A 15,313-nucleotide genomic window follows, 5' to 3' on the forward strand; every position below is an offset into this window, starting at 1 on the left:
AGCTAACGGGAAGCTTCCCGGTTCGCGAACCGGGAGCGAAGAAAAAAAAATATTAAAAAAAAAATTATTAATAAACATATAACATATATTTTTGGATTTAAAGAAGAATACATTTTACAGCTACAGATATTAGCTTTTAAAAAACCAATGAAATTCACTGAAAAAACCATAGGTTATAGACCATATATAGTTAGGAATTAGCATTTACAAAACCTTGAAAATTCACTGAAAAAACCATAGGTTATAGACCATATATAGTTAGGAATTAGCATTTAAAAAACCTTATTTTACTCACACAAAACCATTGAAATTCCATATATAGTTAGTTGTACTAACTATATATCGCGCACCCGCAATCCACTGCTGATCATGTCACATATTACATCATTCATGACATGGTCAGTGACATCACTGATGACATCACTGATGACATCTCAAATGACATCACTGATGACATCACTGATGACATCTCAAATGACATCACTGATGACATCACTGATGACAACATCCAGTGACTGTATTTTTCTGTAAAGTTAAAATATGTCTTACATATTGAAGAATGAGTGGATGTATAAGTGTCTTGATGAAGGATTTAGTAGGGGCATGACTGACTGTATGAGTGACTGATTAAATGTGTCTCACTGAGTGCATGGGTTAGTGACTAAACTGTCTTAATTTGTGCATCATTATGTCTGTTGTTCTGTAAACTGCTGCATGTGTTGATCAGTAGCTATATGATTAACTATATGGGTTATTGATTGGTTGCCCAAGCATTTGTATGGGAGACTGAGTGTGTGTGTGGGTGGCTGGGGGGTGTATGACTCTCTGCATAGATGTGTGAGCAGTTGATTCACTAGATGTATGGGTTCAAAAGTGCATGTGGAAACAGCTGTATGGGCGGTTGACTGTGTGCATGAGTGTATTGGTGAGTGAATGGATATCTCAGTGCTACATGTCAAAGTAAGTACATATGTAAAATACAGTACATGTGAGAGTTGACATATATAAATAACTGTGCATAAGAGCCAGTGAATGTGTGAGTGGCTGTATGGATCATTGTGAACTTGTATCCAGGATTGTATAAGTGAGTAAATATGTTTTAGTATATGTTTGAATAAGTAAGGTGTGTATAACTGTATAGTTGAGGAAATGGAGGTGTGATTGATTCTTTGCATGACTGACTAGGTGTGTGAGTAACTCCATGGATGAGTGACAGTCTGTGAGTGTATGTTTATACTGAGTGTATCTAAGATTATATAAGAGTCTGAAGAGGTTCATCATAATATCACATGAATGATGTCATCAGTGATGTGATCAGTAATGTCAAATGGGATGTCATCAGTGATGTCATCAGTGATGTCATTTGAGATGTCATCAGTGATGTCATCAGTGATGTCAAATGAGATGTCATCAGTGATGTCATTTGAGATGTCATTTGAGATGTCATCAGTGATGTCATCAGTGATGTCATTAGTGATGTCATTTGAGATGACATCAGTGATGTCATCAGTGATGTCATTTGAGATGACATCAGTGATGTCATCAGTGATGTCATTTGAGATGTCATCAGTGATGTCATCAGTGATGTCATTTGAGATGTCATCAGTGATGTCATCAGTGATGTCACTGACCATGTCATGAATGATGTAATATGTGACATGATCAGCAGTGGATTGCGGGTGCGCGATATATAGTTAGTACAACTAACTATATATGGAATTTCAATGGTTTTGTGTGAGTAAAATAAGGTTTTTTAAATGCTAATTCCTAACTATATATGGTCTATAACCTATGGTTTTTTCAGTGAATTTTCAAGGTTTTGTAAATGCTAATTCCTAACTATACATGGTCTATAACCTATGGTTTTTTCAGTGAATATATATATATATTACCTACTGGCGGTCGCCAGTAGGTATATATAGTTAGGATTTTTTCTCTATGGGATTTTTGAAAATTCTATGTCTAATAACTTTGGCGTTTGTTGACGGAATTGGCTGAAATTTTCAGGAAAATGGCACATTTTGTTTCTGAGCAGCCCTTGAAAATTTGGTGGGGGTTTGTCAAGGGGGGGCCGAGAAAAAAGGGGGGTCCCAAAACGTGTTTTTAACATTGAGTTTTCCATAGGGCGGTTGGCCTCACTTTTAGCCCGAACGGCTGAAAGGATTTGCACGAAACTTGGCAAAATTGTAGGGACTGGTAGCCCGATGTGCCTTTGCTAGGTCTCAATATATGTGCTCCAGTGGATTTTGAGAAATTAACGTTCAAAAAAAGATATATATCTGTAACAGCGGACCGGGCATCGCTCCGGTTCGCGGACTTTTCGCGGTACGGAGCTTTGTGAAGCGAAGCTGATTGGTTCTCCGGCGTCTGTGAACATTCCAAACAGTCCGTAGCGGCCGCCATCTTGTCTCTCGGTAGGATCGAGAGACAAGAGGAGGCCAAAGCGAAGGGGCAAATGACCATAAGGGGGCATATTAGATCCTCGCTGACCCCTTAGGTTTTATGTGGAGGTTTTAAAAGGGCCCCGCGGGGCAAAAAAAAAAAATAATAATAATAATCGAACGGCTGAATGGATTTGCACGAAACTTGGTAAAATATTAGGGACTGGTAGCCCGATGTGCCTTTGCTAGGTCTCAATATATGTGCTCCAGTGGATTTTGAGAAATTAACGTTCAAAAAAAGATATATATCTGTAACAGCGCTCCGCTTCGCGTAACGGAGGTTTGCGAAGCTGATTGGTTCTCCGGCGTCTGTAAACATTGCAAACAGTCCGTAGCGGCCGCCATCTTGTCTCTCGGTAGGATCGAGAGACAAGAGGAGGCCAAAGCGAAGGGGCAAATGACCATAAGGGGGCATAGTAGATCCTCCTTGACCTCTTAGGTTTGATGTGGAGGTTTTAAAAGGGCCCCGCGGGGCAAAAAAATAATAATAATAATAATCGAACGGCTGAATGGATTTGCACGAAACTTGGCAAAATTGTAGGGACTGGTAGCTCGATGTGCCTTTGCTAGGTCTCAATATATGTGCTTCAGTGGATTTTGAGAAATTAACGTTCAAAAACAAGATATATATCTGTAACAGCGCTCCGCTTCGCGGAGATAAAATTATATCTGTATTACCTAGCTGTTGCTAACACCAGTTAGCGACGGCTAGTAGGAGATAGCGACCATCTTGGGCGCCACTTTGCATGTGAGTGATATTTATCACTAATGACATGCAAAGTGGGCATGCCAAGATGTTAGCGACTGGAAACAGTCGCTAACATCGCTATCTCCTATTATCAACTTTTGGAAATATTCGCGATAAGCGCGAATATCTCCAAAAGCTAGCACCTGCCCTGAGCAGTTCTTAGCCATGTTATCCAATGGGAGGTGGATAACATGGCTAAGAGCATTAGCTCGGTAATGCATGAATATCGCTGAGTTTTCAGCGATATTAATGCATTGCGGTCGTTTTTTATCGTATTTGCGATAAACCTTGATAATAGCAAGGTTTATCTGCGATCATTTCTGACGATGCTTAGCGGTAAAAAAATCGTTGCTAAGCATCGTTAGGGATAAATATCGCTTAACTTTGGTAATATGCCCCAACGTCTGTTAACGTTCGATTCGAAGGAAATCAGGAAGTGTTGAAAAACATTGTCTGCGCCATCTTGCCTTTTTTCAAATGCCACACTTTTGTCGTGCACGGCAGTCATTTTAGATGCCTTGACCAGACCCACTCTGTGCACGCTGTCGATCCTTAGCATGGCTCCCCACCCTCGCAAGCATCTCCCCCAGGCAGTGGTCACCCCCGCTCTCTGTCTTATGCATGGGTAATAAACCACCCCCCATCTGCGCTGCTCTTCCCTGAGAATCACACCCTGTGCCCGCCCGACACCTCCCTTTCGCCCTATTCACTACCGCACCCTCTGACACTCCTTTTCCTCTGTGTCCGATTGTCCAGGCCGGTCCTAGGGTATCAGCTAGCCCTGCAGATGTAGTTTATGGCCCCAGCTGTAAAGAATCACCCCTCTTCAAAGGAGTTATAGTAGATCAAGGCCCACACTCGATGAGATCCGTCACAGCAGACGCGTTCCTATTATCTGAAAACCATCCTGTATTGTGATTGGGGAGGGGACCGAGCCTGAAGCGGAAGATTCCAGGGATGACTCTTTGTACATCAAAGTTTTTACAATTATGTGTCACATTAAAAATATATAGCACTCCAACAAAGTAGTAAGATTATAAAACTTTAATAACTTATAAATATATACAAGAAAACAAAAACAGTAATAACATATAAACATTTTTAGGGAAAAACAACGAAGTAGCGGTCGGCTGTGCGAATAGTCCCAACGCAGCACAACGTCCAGATTTCTGGCGTGGGGCGTCGCGGGGGGTGGGTCATCAGTAGCAAACTGTTGTGCGAATAGTTCCAAGGCAGCAGAACAATGGCACAAAGGTGATGTCCAGTAAGTTGCCGCACTGGTTTTGGTATCCTACAATGCTGCTCCGAATAACGGCGTGGGGCGCCCCGGGGGAGGCGGCGTGAACGGGCCTCTCCAGGTGGAGTCTCGTCTGTTGTAGTGGGGCGCCCCTTTATCGTTTCAGTTGCCATTCCGTCCGCTTTTGGTCCACTGTGTCAAAAGCCGCAATTCAGCTGAGTTGCGCCCACTCTTGCGGTGCAGCGATAGGCGGCTGTCACAGGACTCTCAAAATGGCGGCAGGCTGTTTCCTTTTTGGGCCTGGTCCACTGAAATGGCCCTGGGACACCTTGGAAATCGGACGCTTGTCTGCTAGGTCTTGGACCCCATTCTCGAAAGCGTCCCCTCCGCCTTGAGGGTTCATCAAAAGTTTTGGGGGCCCCCGACTCCTGTAGGCTTCTGGTGGGGAGCGGCTGCCATGATTGCTCGCGGAATGACCACGATGGAGCTACGAGATGGTGGTGCTCTTATGCTGACGCCAGCTTCAGTCTGAAACATCCAGAAACAAGGTGGGGCTTTCATCGTTTGGGAAAAAAAAAAGTTTTCATCCAATGAAAAGTGTTGTTTTTAGGTCATATGATCAAGCCTTCCATCATTAGGAAACCAAAAGTAAAATGAACCAATGAAAAGTTTTATAAACAAGTCACATGACCTGTTATGCGGCATAGGGTATAAAATGCGGAGAAAATACGTTGGCACGTGAGGCGGCGTCAGTAGCGGACCGATGTGCGAATAGGCCAAAGGCAACACAACGCGCCAAGATCCGGATGGCACCGAGGTGGTGTCCAGCAAGTTGCAGCACTGGTGTGGCCATCCTACAATGCTGAAAGTCAGCGTGGGGCGCCCCGTTGGCCTGTGAGTTTGCGTCAGTAGCGGACCGATGTGCAAATAGGCCGAAGGCAGCACAACGCGCCAAGATCCGGATGGCACCGAGGTGGTGTCTAGTAAGTTGCCGCACTGGTGTGGCCATCCTACAATGTTGAAAGTCGGCGTGGGGCGCCCCGTTGGCCTGTGAGATGGCGTCAGTAGCGGACCGATGTGCGAATGGGGCCAAAGGCAGCGCAACAATATTTTCTGACTAGAAGACACCACAAGGCGCTGAGATGCCAAGATTCGGATGGCACCGAGGTGGTGTCTAGCAAGTTGTGGTACTGGTGTGGCCATCCTACAATGGTAAAAGTCGGCGTGGGGTGCCCCGTTGGCCTGTGAGATGGCGTCAGTAGCGGACCGATGTGCGAATGGGGCCAAAGGCAGCGCAACAATATTTTCTGTATGGAAGATACCACTAGGCGTTGAGATGCCAAGATCCGGATGGCACCGAGGTGATGTCTAGCAAGTTGCTGTACTGGTGTGGTCATCCTACAATGCTGAAACTCGGCGTGGGGCGCCCCATTAGCCTGTGAGATGGCGTCAGTAGCGGACCGATGTGTGAATAGGCCGGAACCAGCACAAGGCGCCAAGATCCGGATGTCACCGTGGTGGTTTCATAGTTGAGAGGCACTTCATCTGCAGTGGGGCGCCGAGATCCGGATGGCACCGAGGTGATGTCTAGCAAGTTGCTGTACTGGTGTGGTCATCCTACAATGCTGAAACTCGGCGTGGGGCGCCCCATTAGCCTGTGAGATGGCGTCAGTAGCGGACCGATGTGTGAATGGGGCAAAGGTAGCGCAAGAATATTTTCTGAATAGAAGACACCACAAGGCGCTGAGATGCCAAGATCCGGATGGCACCGAGGTGGTGTCTAGCAAGTTGTGGCACTGGTGTGGCCATCCTACAATGGTAAAAGTCGGCGTGGGGCGCCCTGTTGGCCTGTGAGATGGTGTCAGTAGCGGACCGATGTGCGAATGGGGCCAAAGGCAGCGCAACAATATTTTCTGACTAGAAGACACCACAAGGCGCTGAGATGCCAAGATCCGGATGGCACCGAGGTGATGTCTAGCAAGTTGCTGTACTGGTGTGGCCATCCTACAATGCTGAAACTCGGCGTGGGGCGCTCCATTAGCCTGTGAGATGGCGTCAGTAGCGGACCGATGTGCGAATGGGGCCAAAGGCAGCGCAACAATATTTTCTGAATAGAAGACACCACAAGGCGCTGAGATGCCAAGATCCGGATGGCACCGAGGTGGTGTCTAGTAAGGTGCACTGGTGTGGCCATCCTACAATGCTGAAAGTCGGCGTGGGGCGCCCCGTTGGCCTGTGAGATGGCGGCAGTAGCGGACCGATGTGCGAATGGGGCCAAAGGCAACGCAACAATATTTTTGGAATAGAAGAGACCACAAGGCGCTGAGATTCGGTTAGCACCGAGGTGGTGTCTAGCAAGCTATGCAGCTGAGTTGCGTGCGCACTTGCGGCGAATAGGTCGAAGGCAGCACAACAATGTTTTCTGAATAGAAGACACCACAAGGCGCTGAGATTCGGTTACCACCGAGGTGATGTCTAGCAAGTTGCCGCACTGGTGTGGCCATCCTACAATACTGCTCCGAATAACGGCGTGGGGTGCCCGAAGGGCGGGGGGGAGGCGGCGTGAACGGGCCTTCCTAGGTGGAGGCTCGTCTGCTGTAGTGGGGCGCCCCTTTACCGTTTCAGTTGCCATTCAGCTGAGTTTCGGCTGCTCTTGATGCTACAGCGACAGGCGGCTGCAACAGGACTCTCAAAATGGCGGCCTGTTCTTTGGATTTGGGCCTGGTCCACTAAAATGGCCCTGGGACACCTTAGAACTCGGACGCTCGATTTTTTTTTCCTTTCCTGTACATGCAAAAAAAGGTAAATGCCCGGTACGTTACACGCTTCATCTGCCATGATGAACTCTCCAGAGGAACCGAAAAAATATATAGTTATGGTAACTATACCATGCATCGTCATATGGAGAGGTGGCACCAATTAATTATAGTGCTGCATAAAAGAGAGATTTGGAGGAGAACCCCTGACCTGCTAGTACATTCATCAAAGAAGTGGCACTGACAGCATCAGAGGCAAGGGAAACGGTCCCAAATATTTAGAAGAACTTTGGAAAGATTAAAATGACATGTTTAGATTGTGGCAAATTAATTTCATGTGGACAGATGAGTGTTACTCTAATAAATACAGCATATGAACATCATCATAGTCGATGGTTGGTAGAGACATTTTGACTATATCCTGGACCTGCCCGTCCTCGCCCAAAATGGCGCCGGAATAAATGGGACTCGTAACTCCTTGTTGTGTACTGGTTGCAGAACCTTGAAATCACGAGATACGTATGCAGTTTTGAAGCACATGGCGGGCGGGGACGAGAATTGATTGAATATTTCGACATCCCTATTGATATTAAGTTCTGATGTGTTATTGATTACTGTACTATTGAAAGTTCGAATTAACGTCACCCATGGTACTTGCCCGCAAATGTATATCTAGATAATTTTATTGTAACTGGCCCTGTCGTATTTTAATTATAAAATGTACGTCCACCGATTCCGTAACTGTTAGACACCTTAGTTCTTGCAACCTGATGGCCCGCCCGTTACGTTCCTCTACAGTGTAAATGTCTACTCATCATATACGATTACAGTTTGCTCCGTGGCCGGCCCACGTGGTTATAGGCTCGTATTTGTATAATGAAATTTTCACAATAAAGGTTTTTAAAAGAAAACATGGTAGTAGTATATACATTGGTAAAGTTTTTAATAATAGTCACTGTTTTAGAATCATTAAAAGGCAAGTGAAATAAAGCAGACCAATTACATGAAGGGTAAAAGGTATAATACGAAGGAACGCAGTAAAGATAAATGGTCAAGGGCTGTTGTGTTTTCTACTCCTGCAACATAAAGTGATCGATAAGAATCTCATATTCAGGCGTATCGGCGACTAAGACAGCAGGTCGACCCTCTTTTGCTCAACGGCTACGTCATGGGACGAAGAAACGCTCTTTTTCTCGAAAAAAGAATATATTTTACTTGCAGGACAGTTGTAAATTTTCCGGGAAAGTACATTAGCCTGGAACATTATAACATATATTTAAGAAAAAATAATGTTCGGAAGTAATAAAAAGCGTAATTTTTAGGTCATATGACCAAGCCTTTCATCAGAAAAGTAAAATGAACCAATGAAAAGTTTTATTAACAAGTCACATGACTTGTTATGCTTACGTTACGCGCTGCGCGCCCCGGATGACTTCCGGATGCGCTAACGCGGCGCGTCATATGACGCATTACGCGACAACGCAGGTCCAGAATATAGTCAAAATGTCTCCACCAACCAGCGGTCGGAACACAACCCCTTTCAGCAGGCTAAATAGTTCTGTTAAATGACAACAGAAGGGACAGGCAACAAGAACCATCAGTCAAAGAGGGGAGGGCTAGTTCTTCTCTACCGGGTTACATTGGGGCGCTACCGGAACTGATCGAATTGGTAGTCTACAGTGTTTCTGGATGTTTCAGACTGAAGCTGGGGTTAGCATGAGAGCAGCACCATTTCGTAGCTCTGTCGTGGCCATTCCGCAACCAATCATGGCAGCCGCTCTTTATCGTTATTTTGGGCGGGGTGGGTGGCGGAGCCGAGCTGTTTTGCAGCCATCATTGTGTGGAGTTCAGTTCATCTCACTAGTTTTGTATTTGTCATGAGGGGTTGTTCCTAATGTTTCTATTGTAGCGAGGTCAAAAAGAGATCCCATTAGTGGCCTACTGATTTTGCTCGATTCCTTTTCTTTTTTTTTACACGATTTTTCGTTATCTGCAAAGACTAAACAGAGTATTGCGACTCTGTGTTTGTTTGTAAATAGAGAATGAACCAAAGAGAACCAATTCTAAAACAGTAAATACTTGGATAACAGTCAATCAAATGGAGAGAGAAGCAGGCACGACGTATTACAACGGGGGCAAAGGCCTGCGTTAACTACCCTTCACTATGTGCAAAGAGAGAGTACTCCTAATAGAAATGAGGGGGGGGGGGCACCATTCAAAGCAGATCAGTGTGCGTAAACACGAAAATGTTTTCACTTACCACGTACTTGACATTCGACAGTTTATGATATTTGCTATTAAAAAACCATTGAAATTCACTGAAAAAACCATAGGTTATAGACCATATATAGTTAGGAGTTAGCATTTACAAAACATTGAAAATTCACTGAAAAAACCATAGGTTATAGACCATATATAGTTAGGAATTAGCATTTAAAAAACCTTATTTTACTCACACAAAACCATTGAAATTCCATATATAGTTAGTTGCACTAACTATATATCGCGCACCCGCAATCCACTGCTGATGATGTCACATATTACATCATTCATGACATGGTCAGTGACATCACTGATGACATCTCAAATGACATCACTGATGACATCACTGATGACATCTCAAATGACATCACTGATAACATCTCAAATGACATCACTGATGACATCTCAAATGACATCACTGATGACATCACTGATGACATCTCATTTGACATCAATGACCACATCACTGATGATATCATTCATGTGACAATACAATGCATCTCCTCACACTTTAATATAACCTCTGTTACACCCAGTGTTAAATACAGAGTATAATTTTTGAAACCATTGACACACCAATACTAGTTACTACATACGCACTCAGGGATTCCTATGTTTACACACACATTCACTCATTTACCCATACAATCATTCAAACATACAATCACTCATCTTTACAACACTATCATATGCACTCATACACCTATACAGACTCTCACACTCTGTCACTCATCCATGGAGTTACTCACACACCTAGTCAGTCCTGTAAATAATCAATCACACTTCCATTTTCTAATCTAGACAGTTAAACATAGAGCACCTTACATTTTGAAACATATACTAACACATACTTACTCTCTTATACAATCATTGATACAAGTACACATTGATCTGCACAGAGTCACACACCTCCCAGCCAGCCACACACACACTCAGTCTCCCATACAAATACTTGGGCAATCAATCAATAACCCATATAGTTACTCATATAGCTACTGACCAACACATGCAGCAGTTTACAGAACAACAGACATAATGATGCACAAATTAAGACAGTTTAGTCACTAACCCATGCACTCAGTGAGACACATTTAATCACTCACTCATACAGTCAGTCACGCACCTACTAAATCCTTCATCCAGACACTTCTACATCTACTCATTCTTCAATATGTAAAACATATTTAAACTTTTCAGAAACACACAGTCACTGGATGATGTCATCAGTGATGTCATTTGAGATGTCATCAGTGATGTCATCAGTGATGTCACTGACCATGTCATGAATGATGTAATATGTGACATCATCAGCAGTGGATTGCGGGTGCGCGATATATAGTTAGTGCAACTAACTATATATGGAATTTCAATGGTTTTGTGTGAGTAAAATAAGGTTTTTTAAATGCTAATTCCTAACTATATATGGTCTATAACCTATGGTTTTTTCAGTGAATATATATATATATGTATTATTTTTGGTGATATAATTTTTTTAATTATATAAATTATTTATTAAAATCACATTTTTTTAATAATTATTTCTAAGTTTATATTAAATATATTTATTACTGTATTAGTTTTAACTTAATTTTAAGACATTTAAAAAAATCGATATTTTGACAGTCTATATTTTTGTAAGTCGATATTTTGGAGTCGATATTTTGGTACTTACCTGTTTGAAGATAGGGAGTCGATATTTTGCCAATCGATATTTTTGACTCGATATTTTTGTATCTCGATATTTGTGAGGTCGATATTATGTCAGTGATCCGTCTAAGAGGGCTTGCGAACCAAAAGCAGTTTTTAAATGATCATTTTTAATTGTCCATGCAGACAGTTTTGTACTAAGATTGGTAGTCCATTTTATCCTGCGTGGGACTTTGTCGCATTCTTCGCCCGTAGATTCGCCTATAGATGTAGATTTGCAAGATGCGATAGTAGAAAGACTAAAAGGTGCTCTAAGGGGCCTATGGTCACTCTCTACGCGATTATCGATGTCAAAGTCATTCAGATGCAAAGCTAATGTGCTACCAATGAAAAGATAGTCGATTGTGGAGATATTCCTGTATGTTACAGGCGGGGTCCATGTTTGATTCTTTGCTTTCTTAAGTTTATAAGCAGAGGATATGGAGCAGGCATCAAATAGGGCTTGTAATACCTCGGCCCCTTTAGGGTGCTTATTCTCATTTCCTATTTTGTCGAGAGATCTATTATTAAAGTCCCCGACTATAAGTGGATTTTGATGAGGATATTTAATGAGAAAATCTCCAATGATAGCTGTTTGGTCATTAAGTGCTTGATTTCTCTAGTGCAGGGCTGGATTAACATAACAATTGAATAGTAACAATCAGAGCGGATTATAATGATTTTTTATTCCATTGATAAGTAATACTTGAATCCCAGGTGAGGGAGGTGCAAGTGTGATTACTTCCAACCTTCGGGAGTGCTTGATAAAAACAGAAAGGCCACCCACTGGCCGCCCAAAAATATTACGTCTTGAAGCCGGGACATGGATTTCGAAGTAGCCGGAAAGAGCTGTAGTTGATGTTGCCTATTTCTCCTGGAGGCAAATTATGTCACTACTTTGAAGGTAATGTAAGGACGAGTCATTTTTAATCAGTTTCTGAAGGTCAACCACATTCCAAGAAATGATTATTAGGTAGTTATTTTGCTCGTTTAATGTATGATTTGTGTTGCCTTTGAGAATCTTAAAGGTGCCGTCGGGCCGAATGAGGGCAATGTTTGGCCTGGTGTCCAAATCGGTTATAGATGTCCTGTTTGCTAGTAGAGACTCTTTTCTGATTAGTAGAGCAGGTAATCTTCAGAGGTTCATGTTGAAAAAGAGTGCTGGTAAGTGTGTTACCCGGGTGGATAATTTTAAGATGGAGTAAGCTTTTAAAGATGTATTGAGTAAAACGTGAGGATATCTATCTTGGGGTAAGTGCCTAATCTCAATGCCCCAGTCTGCCAATTGGTTGACTTCACACCGCATTGCCATTTGGTGTGACTATTGGTATAGCCCGACCACTGTAGATTCATCATGGGAGTCAGCTGACAGGCTTTGAAATTTAACCCAGGCGACATCTGCCGAGCCTATATGCTCTAATGATGGTATGTAAGAAAATAGGCACAAGATGTTGCTTCTGTTCAAAACGTCGTAATTGCCTTTGCCATGATATCTTGGTGTAAGTACAACCTCCACCACTCCTGGTTCTAAACAGCTACTGCTCGTTGAGGTTCCCAGTATTACTTGATTATGAGGTGTAAGTATTGGTTGATGAATTGGGAGGGTGCTCTATACCATTGGGCCTGGAGGAGATGTTATCATCTGTTGATGCTGCATGTCGGTACTATAGGCAGTACTGAACAGTGGTTGCGTGCAAGCCTCCGCCTGTGGCCCTAAGGTTTTGGGTAGTAATGTCGATCCGGGGACAAAACTAATCTTCGAATCTGTACCTCCCGTGGACGTCTCCCCTTTCTGATTGTCAGGTAAAGAAGTAGAGGTGACATTGAAAAAAATTTCCCCTCGGGTTAAATCTTCAGCCAAGCTATTAGATGATGGTGGTTTGAGGGGTTGTAGGTGATTTGATAACACTCCTTTATCTTTCTTTCCTGGTGGCTTTACTGAAAAAATTGGATCGAACTTAGCATGGCCAATAACTGGCTTGGTTGTATGTGTGTGAGTAAGAAGCGACGCTGCTGGATTTCTTGTTTTTTCCTTTTTTTGGGCTTTCCTCAGTTTTTTCTTTGCTTTCCTAGAAAGCGGGCCTTCCTTCTGTTTGGTCTCTGGAGCGCCGTCTAGTTCTTCTATTGTTTGACAGCTAGTTGAAGGGCAGGGCGCATCAGTTATGGGCCTTGTTGAAGAGGTTAAACTTGAGACAGTGGATGGTGGCAAATGTGATGTTTTAATTGGGCTTGCGTGCAAGTCTTCGAGTAAGGCACCTGGGTTGTTAATAGGTTCAGTACTTAATTTGGTTGGAGTCAGTTGAAAGGATCGACCAAAAGGGGCTCCTGAGACCCGGACTGAGTCTGCCAGAGTAGTCAAAACTGCAGGAAGATTTGCCCACTGATCCATAATGGCCGCGCATGAGCATGAGCATGAGCAAGTTGTTTGTGAAGTAGAGATCAGGTTTGTGATATGGTCCATTTTTCCTTTCATACCTGCCAAGCACAGAGCAATAGTCTGTAAAACATCCATTTGGAGGTCCCTCTTAGAAGATTGCCAAAGTAAGACTTTGGCCGTTATGTGTGGTGGATCAGTGAGTTTTGGTGATTCGGAGGCAGCCATGAAACTTTGGTTTTCTATATTTTGAGAAGAGCAAAAGTGATGATTTGTTCCACTAGATAGTCTGTAAAGCTGTGGGGTAGACTCCAGGGTTTGCTCAATTTTAGTTTCAAGTAGCTGTAAAAATAGGGCTGAGAGTTCTCCAAAATCTTGTTTTTTTGAAGCAACAGGAGAGGCTAGGGCGCCATAAAGGAAGGATCTTGCTTGGTAGGTGAATGATGTATTTGTGCTTCAGTTATTATAGATCTTCCTGGCACGCGTGAGGCTTACACACAACTGTCAATAGGAGGTGGTAAGTGAAGGTCTATTGAAGCAAAGCTTATGTTAGCATTGGAGACGGAGTCTGGCGCCAAAGACAATTGGGTGGAACTATTATCAATGTCTGTATTTGGGCAAGAAGTGGAGCGGCGTTTTGTATTCTTAGGGCAAAGACCCTGAGGGTTTGTTAAAGAGGGAGAGAAGTCTTCCTTAACACTTGAGTTGTTTCCTGGGTGGGCTGACCTTCCATTAGCTGAAACTCCATTTGAAGATTTTGGAAGCAAACAGTGGTTATCAAGCTAGTATTGGCAGTTTTTCATTGGTCTGTGTCTTCGGCGCCCCAGAGAGTTTACCCAAATTCTGAGTATTTGTGCATATTATGCTAGAGTCATTTATCAATAGCCCTGCTGGGGCTGCCATGGCTGCGCCTCCACTGGCGTCAACTGCTGACATTGACCTGGTAACTGGAATCCTTTTTGACATCTTTGGACAGTATGAATGTACAATGTAGTTTGTTAGTTAATCCTGGGATGGAATAGGATAATAAGCTGAAGGGGTCAAAGTGATTACTGGATAGGCGTAGGTTGGCGTGTATATGCTGTGAGCAGGGCACACTGGTGACCCATTGGCTGCACCCGACCTAGTTGGGGCGCTTCCATAGGCTCACTGGACACGCACTCAGTGGCTGCCTCTAATGGCAGCCGCGCTCACCTTCCCCTGCGATCCTTTGTGTGCGGGCGGGGGGATTCACAGGGCTCTCAGGGACTATTATAGCAGTATGGATTTTCAAAAGTGCCTTAGTCTTGGTATCGCGGAGGCCCTCGATGTGCAGCAGCTGGACTTCCGCAGTGCTCCCGCTCCTCTGCTGCTGCTGTGCCGTGTCACCATGAAAACCTGGTCCGGGGTACAGGCCAGATTCGCCTTGCTTTACACCATACTATACTCGCAGCTTGCCAGTGCTCTTGATGTGCACATCACAGAGGATAACTGGGTCAGACATTATGAGGGTATGTTTGGGGGTACCTTAGTCCAGAGATTAGCAAATTGGGGATCAAAAGAAAGGTCCGCGCTAGCTTTCTTGGAGGAAGAGGTGAGGCGGAAATAGCAGGTATGACGCAAAACAAGGCCCCCGGCCAGGATGGGATTACACTCGACCTTTACATCGCCAACCTGCAGTTTTAAGCCTCGTTGCTCACTACTGTCATTAACGAGGCTGTAAGGGCGGGTTGCCCAGCCTCATGGGATACATCCACCATCTTCCAGGTTTTTAAAAAAGGGAATAGTGAGATCACACACAGTTGTAGGTCCATATCCCTGTTGGACTCA

Source organism: Lissotriton helveticus, chromosome 6 (assembly GCF_964261635.1).
Source record: "Lissotriton helveticus chromosome 6, aLisHel1.1, whole genome shotgun sequence".
In the NCBI taxonomy this organism is placed as follows: Eukaryota; Metazoa; Chordata; class Amphibia; order Caudata; family Salamandridae; genus Lissotriton; species Lissotriton helveticus.